This window comes from Oncorhynchus kisutch, linkage group LG30 (assembly GCF_002021735.2).
Source record: "Oncorhynchus kisutch isolate 150728-3 linkage group LG30, Okis_V2, whole genome shotgun sequence".
Classification (NCBI taxonomy): domain Eukaryota; kingdom Metazoa; phylum Chordata; class Actinopteri; order Salmoniformes; family Salmonidae; genus Oncorhynchus; species Oncorhynchus kisutch.
The window spans coordinates 39,325,430-39,334,994 of NC_034203.2; the positions used below are offsets into that span (position 1 = coordinate 39,325,430).

The 9,565-nt window shown below is 47.1% G+C and overlaps 1 pseudogene; it reads left to right on the forward strand.

Annotated features, from left to right (window-relative positions):
• The window catches only part of LOC109874779 (kin of IRRE-like protein 1), a 70,908-nt pseudogene extending 61,343 nt beyond the window's left edge, over positions 1-9,565 (forward strand).

Genomic DNA, 9,565 nt, shown 5'->3' on the forward strand with positions numbered 1-9,565 from the left:
TTTATACCCTCTAACTTTTTGGGAAAGTGGTCAAAATTCACTGCTATGTGTCAAAAGTGACATTATGTACAGTGAATAGAATATCATGTTGGGAGTGATGATGTCACAATGGGCCCTATAGAATCCCGAGGAAATCCCATGAAAGTGGATGAAGGACAAAAAGCTTAATAGTTGAAAAAGTATAAAATATATTATAAAAAATTAAAAAATGTATACAAGCCTGAATAGTCTGAACAATTGAACGTTTGAATGACGTTTCTAGCTTCAACGGTGTAAAAGGACGAGCGTGTTAAAGAAAAGATACTAATAATAAGAACCATGACGAAGATTTAAACGACTAATCACCTCTTCCACCGCTCAATTTCCACTCATTATCAGACGTTCTGTCATGACTGGAGTGTATATAGCTGAAATGACATCCTATCTGTCTCTCCCCCCCCCAGGCCCTCCCATCATCTCCAGCGAACCAGTCCAGTACGCAATGAGAGGGGAGAGAGGGGAGGTCAAGTGCTACATTGCCAGCACCCCTCCACCTGACAAGATTGTGAGTGAAGTGAATTCTGGAAAATTTCCTGGGAAATATCTGTAACACTTTATAATAACTTTAATGTATATCCCTTTATAAATGCTTATAAATGCTTTGTATATGTTATAATTGCTTGTGAATGGTAAGGCTTTGTAAGTACATTCAGATCAAAGACAAGAGAGAGTGAATGAATGAGAACTGTACTGATGTCAAGGGGTTGTGTGAGAGAGGGGATGACACGAGGTTGATGGATAGTGTGAGAGAGGGGATGACACGAGGTTGATGGATATTGTGAGAGAGGGGATGACATGAGGTTGATGGATATTGTGAGAGAGGGATGACATGAGGTTTATGGATAGTGTGAGAGGGGGATAACATGAGGTTGACGGACAGTGTGAGAGGGGGATGACATGAGGTTGACAGATCGAGTGTGAGAGGGGGACGACATGAGGTTGACAGATCGAGTGTGAGAGGGGGATGACATGAGGTTGACGGATCAGGTGTGAGAGGGGAGGGGAGATCGTCGAGTAAAATCCTGTACCTTTCAGCGTCAATTATCCACGACAACAGCAGAGAGACATGAAACTAATCTGTGGTTGAAAAAAAAAGAAAGTCCTCCACTCCATTTGTAGTGCCTGTGTCCCAAATGACACCCTTTCCCCTTTATAGTGCACTACTTTTGACCAGAGGTCCGATCAAAGGTAGTGTGCTATATGATGCTATTGGGATTGAGCCAGTGAGTACCCAGAGCGTATAATGTGATACGACGTTATGGTTTTAGCTTAACGCAGAGACACAAGACCTATAAAATATGAAGTAGGGTGCTGTGTGAGTGTCAGAAAGTAGACCGGGGTGGGGTGGGGGAGTAGGAGGGAAGGGGAGCGGAGGGGATGAGTTAAAATCTTTCGTTTCTTTTTCCTCCCCCTTCTCCAGCCAATTTGCCTTTTTCTTTTTTGGGGGGGGTTAAAAGGTACATTAGCACAACATGTGGGCCGCTGCATATTTCATATATTCACACTCCATATTTAATAGTGTAACTACTTCAACAGATTTAAAGTAGAAAAACCTGCTAGACTCTTTATTGCTCGTGTACACCTGCCTCAGCCCGGTGTGTGTGTGTGTGTGTGTGTGTGTGTGTGTGTGTGTCTGTGTGTGTGTCTGTGTGTGTGTGTGTCTGTGTGTGTGTGTGTCTGTGTGTGTGTGTGTGTGTGTGTCTGTGTGTGTGTCTGTGTGTGTCTGTGTGTGTGTGTGTGTGTGTGTGTGTGTGTGTGTGTGTGTGTGTGTGTGTGTGTGTGTGTGTCTGTGTGTGTGTGTGTGTGTGTCTGTGTATGTGTGTGTGTGTGTGTGTGTGTGTGTGTCTGTGTGTGTGTGTCTGTGTCTGTGTGTGTCTGTGTGTGTGTGTGTGTGTCTGTGTGTGTGTGTGTCTGTGTGTGTGTGTGTGTGTGTCTGTGTGTGTGTGTGTCTGTGTGTGTCTGTCTGTGTCTGTGTGTGTGTGTCTGTGTGTGTGTGTCTGTGTGTGTCTGTGTGTGTGTGTGTGTGTGTGTCTGTGTGTGTGTGTGTCTGTGTGTGTGTGTGTGTGTGTGTGTGTGTGTGTGTGTGTGTGTGTGTCTGTGTGTGTGTGTGTGTGTGTGTGTGTGTCTGTGTGTGTGTGTCTGTGTGTGTCTGTGTGTGTCTGTGTGTGTGTGTGTGTGTGTGTGTGTGTGTGTGTGTCTGTGTGTGTGTCTGTGTGTGTGTGTGTGTGTGTGTGTGTGTGTCTGTGTGTGTGTGTGTCTGTGTGTGTCTGTCTGTGTCTGTGTGTGTGTGTCTGTGTGTGTCTGTGTGTGTGTGTGTGTGTCTGTGTGTGTGTGTGTCTGTGTGTGTGTGTGTCTGTGTGTGTGTGTGTGTGTGTCTGTATGTGTGTGTGTGTGTGTCTGTGTGTGTGTGTGTGTGTGTCTGTGTGTGTGTGTGTGTGTGTCTGTGTGTGTGTGTGTGTGTGTGTGTGTGTGTGTGTGTGTGTGTGTGTGTGTCTGTGTGTCTGTGTCTGTGTGTGTGTGTGTGTGTGTGTCTGTGTGTGTGTGTGTCTGTGTGTCTGTGTCTGTGTGTATACACCTCGGTATACAGTATAAAGATTTTTTGTTATTGTGTTTTGGCACTTCCTTCAGACGGTAAGGAAATCAGAAGGGAACGGTAGGCGAGGGGATTGAACCCGCTTCCGATAGTCAAGTCATATATGACAAATGCTCAACCAGGACTCTGCACTTTTCTATTCTCCATTTGACTCCCTAATTGTGTGTGTGTGTGTGTCTCCCTCCAGGTGTGGGCATGGAAGGAGAACGTGTGGGAGAAGGAGAAGGGGACTCTGTTGGAGAGGTACACGGTGGAGCAGAGTAAACCTCACTCCCAGGGAGGAGCTGTTCTCCTCCACCCTCACCATCAACAACGTCATGGAGTCTGACTTCCACTCTCCGTACAACTGCACCGCCTGGAACTCCTTCGGACCCGGGACCATGATCATCACCCTGGAGGAGAAAGGTATGTCTTAATTAAAGGGGCAATCTTGGTACATTCTTCTTTATAACTGAAGAATGATATAGCCATTGATTCTTGAAAAGGGGGTTGGGCACATACTTATCTGAGACCTTTTAGATTACTGGCAAATATTTCAGTATTGATATATAGTATATATATATATAGTATGGGAAGGTTTTGGTATTTTAATTTTTTACATTTTTTTATTTAACCTTTATAGGTTAAATAAACAGGTAGGCCAGTTGAGAACAAGTTCTCATTTACCACTGTGACCTGGCCAAGATAAAGCAAAGCAGTTCGACACATACAACAACACAGAGTTACACATGGAATGAACAAAACATACAGTCAATAATACAGTAGAACAAAATAAATAAATAAATAAAACAACAAGTCTATATACAGTGAGTGCAAATGAGGTAAGAAGGGAGTTAAGGCAATAAATAGGCCTTGGTTGCGAAGTAATTACAATATAGCAATTAAACACTGGAATGGTAGACGTGCAGAAGATGAATGTGCAAGTAGAGATACTGGGGTGCAAAGGAGCAAGATAAATACATAAATACAGTATGGGGATGAGGTAGGTAGGTAGATGGGCTGTTTACAGATGGGCTATGTACAGGTGCAGTGATCTGTGAGCTGCTCTGACAGCTGGTGCTTAAAGCTAGTGAGGGAGATGGGAATCTCCAGCTTCAGTGATTTTTGCGGTTCGTTCCAGTCATTGGCAGCAGAGAACTGGAAGGAAAGGCGACCAAATGAGGAATTAGCTTTGGGGGTGACCAGTGAGATATACCTGCTGGAGCGCGTGCTATGAGTGGGTGCTGCTATGGTGACCAGTGAGCTGAGGTAAGGTGGGGCTTTAGCTAGCAGAGACTTGTACATAACCTGTAGCCAGTGGGTTTGGTGACGAGTATGAAGCGAGGGCCAACCAACGAGAGCGTACAGGTCTCAGTGGTGGGTAGTGTATGGGGCTTTGGTGACAAAACGGATGGCACTGTGATAGACTGTATCCAATTTCCTGAGTAGAGTGTTGGAGGCTATTTTATAGATGACATCGCCGAAGTCGAGGATCGGTAGGATGGTCAGTTTTACGAGGGTATGTTTGGCAGCATGAGTGAAGGATGCTTTGTTGCGATATAGGAAGCCGATTCTAGATTTAATTTTGGATTGGAGATGCTTAATGTGAGTCTGGAAGGAGAGTTTACAGTCTAACCAGACACCTAGGTATTTCTAGTTGTCCACGTATTCTAAGTCAGAGCCGTCCAGAGTAGTGATGCTGGACAGGCGGGTAGCTGCGGGCAGTGATCGATTGAAAAGCATGCATTTAGTTTTACTTGCTTTTTAAGAGCAGTTGGAGGCCACAGAAGGAGAGTTGTGTGGCATTGAAGCTTGTCTGGAGGTTAGTTAACACAGTGTCCAAAGAGGGGCCAGAAGTATACAGAATGGTGTTGTCTGCGTAGAGGTGGACCAGAGAATCACCAGCAGCAAGAGCGACATCATTGAGAAGAGAGTCGGCCAGAGAATTTAACCCTGTCGCACCCCCATAGAGGCTGCCAGGGGTCCGGACAACAGGCCCTCCGATTTGACACACTGAACTCTGTCTGAGAAGTAGTTGGTAAACCAGGCGAGGCAATCATTTGGCAATCATTTGAGAAACCAAGGCTGTCGAGTCTGCCAATAAGAATGTGGTGATTGACAGAGTCGAAAGCCTTGGCCAGGTCGATGAATACGGCTGCACAGTAATGTCTCTTATCGATGGCAGTTATGATATCATTTAGGACCTTGAGCATGGCTGAGGTGCACCCATGACCAGCTCTGAAACCAGATTGCATAGTGGAGAAGGTACGGATAGATATAGGTCTGTAGCAGTTTGGGTCTAGAGTGTCACCCCCTTTGAAGAGGGGGATGACCACGGCAGATTTCCAATCTTTGGGAATCTCAGACGATACGAAAGAGAGGTTGAACAGGCTAGTAATAGAGGTTGCAACAATTTTGGCAGATAATTTTAGAAAGAGAGGGACCAGATTGTCTAGCCCGGCTGAATTGTAGGGGTCCAGATTTTGCAGCTCTTTCAGAACATCAGCTATCTGGATTTGGGTGAAGGAGAAATGGTGGGGGCTTTGGCGGGTTGCTGTGGAGGGTGCCGGGCAGTTGACCAGGGGTAGCCAGGTGGAAAGCATGGCCAGCCGTAGAGAAATGCTTATTGAAATTCTCAATTATAGTGGATTTATCGGTGGTAACAGTGTTTCCTAGCCTCAGAGCAGTGGGCAGCTGGGAGGAGGTGCTCTTATTCTCCATGGACTTTACAGTGTCCCAGAACTTTTTTGAGTTTGTACTACAGGATGAACATTTCTGTTTGAAAAAGCTACCCTTAGCTTTCCTAACTGCCTGTGTATATTTGTTCCTAACTTCCCTGAAAAGTATAACCATGTCTCTCTGTCTCTCTTGTCTGTCTGTACAGAGATAGTACCAATAGTATGGGAAAGGTTTGGTATAACCATGTCTGTTTGTCTGTCTGTACAGAGATAGTACCAGTGGGGATTATAGCTGGTGGAACAGTTGGATCCTCCATCCTGCTCCTGATCTTTCTCCTGGCTCTAGCCTTCTACCTCTACCGCCAACGGAAAGGCAGTGAGTCGTGTACCAACCAGATACTACTCCCTTCCTCTGCATGCAACATGTTTGTGGGTCGTGTTCCAACTGGCTCCCTATTCCCCCCACAGGGCTCTGGTCAAAAGTCATGCCCTATATATTTATGGGGAATAGGGGACAGGGGACAGGGGATAGGGGACAGGGGATAGGGGGCAGGGGATAGGGGATAGGAGACAGGGGATAGGGGACAGGGGATAGGGGATAGGGGGCAGGGGATAGGGGACAGGGGGCAGGGGACAGGGGATAGGGGACAGGGGACAGGGGACTGGGGATAGGGGAAAGGGGACAGGGAACAGGGGACTGGGGATAGGGGAAAGGGGACAGGAGACAGGGGATAGGGTGCCATTTGGGATGCATGTGGGTGTGGCTGTGTGTGGATGCATGTAAGTGTGGCTGTGTGTGGATGCATGTGAGTGTGGCTGTGTGTGGATACATGTGGGTGTGGCTGTGTGTGGATGCATGTGGGTGTGGCTGTGTGTGGATACATGTGGGTGTGGCTGTGTGTGGATGCATGTGGGTGTGGCTGTGTGTGGATGCATGTGGGTGTGGCTGTGTGTGGATGCATGTGGGTGTGGCTGTGTGTGGATGCATGTGGGTGTGGCTGTGTGTGGATGCATGTGGGTGTGGCTGTGTGTGGATGCATGTGGGTGTGGCTGTGTGTGGATGCATGTGGGTGTGGCTGTGTGTGGATGCATGTGGGTGTGACTGTGTGTGGATGCATGTGAGTGTGGCTGTGTGTGGATGCATGTGGGTGTGGCTGTGTGTGGATGCATGTGGGTGTGGCTGTGTGTGGATGCATGTGAGTGTGGCTGTGTGTGGATGCATGTGGGTGTGGCTGTGTGTGGATGCATGTGGGTGTGGCTGTGTGTGGATGCATGTGAGTGTGGCTGTGTGTGGATGCATGTGGGTGTGGCTGTGTGTGGATGCATGTGAGTGTGGCTGTGTGTGGATGCATGTGGGTGTGGCTGTGTGTGGATGCATGTGAGTGTGGCTGTGTGTGGATGCATGTGGGTGTGGCTGTGTGTGGATGCATGTGGGTGTGGCTGTGTGTGGATGCATGTGGGTGTGGCTGTGTGTGGATGCATGTGGGTGTGGCTGTGTGTGGATGCATGTGGGTGTGGCTGTGTGTGGATGCATGTGGGTGTGACTGTGTGTGGATGCATGTGAGTGTGGCTGTGTGAGGATGCCATTCATATAGTTATTCACAATGTACTGTGTAACCACAAATAGTCACGTGTTTATTCATGATCACTTATTTAAAACTGAATAAGAATGACTTGTTTTCTCTCTCTTTTGTTGTACTGTAGATCTAAACATTGATCCAAAAGTACTGTTATTCAGATGTCTGTCCCACTTTAAACGAACAACAGCTTATAAAGGCTTCATATAGCATACATAAAGTCTTCATAAGCACTCTGTTAGGAGCTTCATGAGTCATCTGTCTTGTTCTGGTTCCAGGTCGTCGTGGGGTCACTCTGGGGAAGCCGGACATCAAGGTGGAGACAGTCAACAAGGAGACACATAGTCTGGAGGAGGAATCGGGCAGTGTTTCCACGGCAACGCGCATGGTCAAGGCCATGTATTCCGTGAGTACCCAACACCCACCGCTATGAGTCAAATCAAATCAAACATTGTTTAAAGTGCAATAGCTTTGACAAAAGGTGTTTGTCTCCAAAATGCGTCAGCTGTACACTTTTGAAGAGAACCAACCTGAACCTCTAGTGTTTACATTAAATTTGTTTTTAAAAAGTGCATTTAAAATATAGCAACAGACTTCATGGTAAAACAATCAAATGAAGCATGAAGGGGGGGGGGGCATCTGTTCTCTGTTGCCTTAGACTTCACAGACTGAGGTTGTGTTCCAAGTGGATGCACTACATAGCGCACTACGTCTAACTGAAAGTAGTGCACTATAAAGGGAATAGGGTGCCATTTGAGAAAGCCTTAGACTTCTCTCAGACTGAGGAAACCCTGCACTAGGCTACACTGAGAAAGCTCTATATAAGATGGGACTAATGCCACCGGCCACATGGGTTGTCATTTGAAATACAGCTATTATAACTGTTATTACAACATGTTTAAGACATAAATTGTTCTAGGAGCTAGAAGGTGCTGAAGCCTTTAGTTGTTGTTTCAGAGTAAAACCACTGGATTGAATTCACCTTCATGTGCTTTCATGGTCCTGTTACATCTTCAACTGTACTCACCAAACATTTGTCAAACAACATTTTCATCAAATGAAAAACCTGATATTCTGTTTTCCTCTTCCCTCCCACCTCTCTCTCTCTCTCTCCCTTCCTCTCTCTCTGTCTCTCTCTCTCTCTCTGTGTGTTTTGTTGTTTGATGGTTTAGTTTCTACCCTCTGTCTCCCTCTCTCCCTCCACTCAGCCATTCAAAGACGATATGGATCTGAAGCAGGACCTGCGCAGTGAGCTCGATACCCGCGAGGAATACGAACTCAAGGTGAGTAACTCTCTCTCTGCTACTCACATCATACCCTCCTACATCAAACCAAAAAACTCCTCATATGTATAGTACATACAACACAATACGCAACAACATATCACACAAAATACTAATACTAACTACCTCACACCTCAGATATGCTAACACCTCAGATATGCTAACACCTCAAATTGGAACACTCTTGCATGTAATAAGAAAGAAGCTCACTATCACCTCATCCCTATCCTACAACAATACAACACACAACATGACTACATCACACCTCAAATATAACCAAACAGGGTTGGGATGAATTCCAATTGGAGGCAGTCAATTCAGGAAGTAAACTGAAATTCCAATTCAATAATTGAAAAGATGTCATTCATTTTCAATGACTAAATTTTTTAAATTTTAAATGTAAATCACTTTCTGAATGCACTGCCTTTAATTAGAATTGTCCCCAACCCTGACCACACCTCAAATTCAAACCCATGTAAAAATCACTCGCTATTCCCTCATCATGTTTGTCCTTAGGACCCAACGAACGGCTACTATAACGTCCGTGCGACCACCCACGACGAGGCCAGGCCGTCCTCCCGCTCCATGCTGTACCAGGGAGAGTTCCGGACCTCCAACCCTCCAGGGGGAGCTACAGGTGCTACCTCCAGTGGCCCAGCAGGGGGTCCCGGAGGGGCGGTGGCTGCAGGAGCGGTCCCAGGAGTCCCAGGGTCAAGGGCAGGGTGCTATGACCCCAGACCTCCATCCAGGATGTCTCACACCAACTACCCCCAGTTCAACACCTTCACCAGGGCGGGCCCGAGCCAAGTCCCGCCCAACACCAACCACCCCGCCCACCCCTCCCACGCCGCCCATCCTGCCTCACAGACCACCGACTTCCCCGGAGACTGCGGACTATTGGACAACAACAGTCAGCTGACCTATGACAACTATGGCTATCCCGCCCAGTACCCTACCTATCGAGTGGGCTTTGCCCCGCCCCTGGAAGGAGGGCCGGCCTATGAGGTCTACCCAACTGGACAAGGGGTGGGACCAGGGCCAGTGCAAGGACCAGTCCAAGGCCAAGGCCCATGTCCGGGTCCTGAAACTGTGCTGGGGAATTATGGGACCACCCGCTTCTCTTACACTTCTCCTCCTAGTACTGACTACTCTCCGCCTGGTACTGACTACTCTCCTCCTGCTACTGACTACTCTCCTCCTGCTACTGACTACTCTCCTCCTGGTACTGAGTACAACCAGAGACACACTCAGAGGATGCAGACACACGTGTGAGAGAGATGGATTCTGTAATACATAGTGATACTTGTTTTCATACATGCGTACATACATATAAACACAGCCACACACACAAACACACACACACACACACACACACACACACACACAAACACACACACACACACACACACACACACA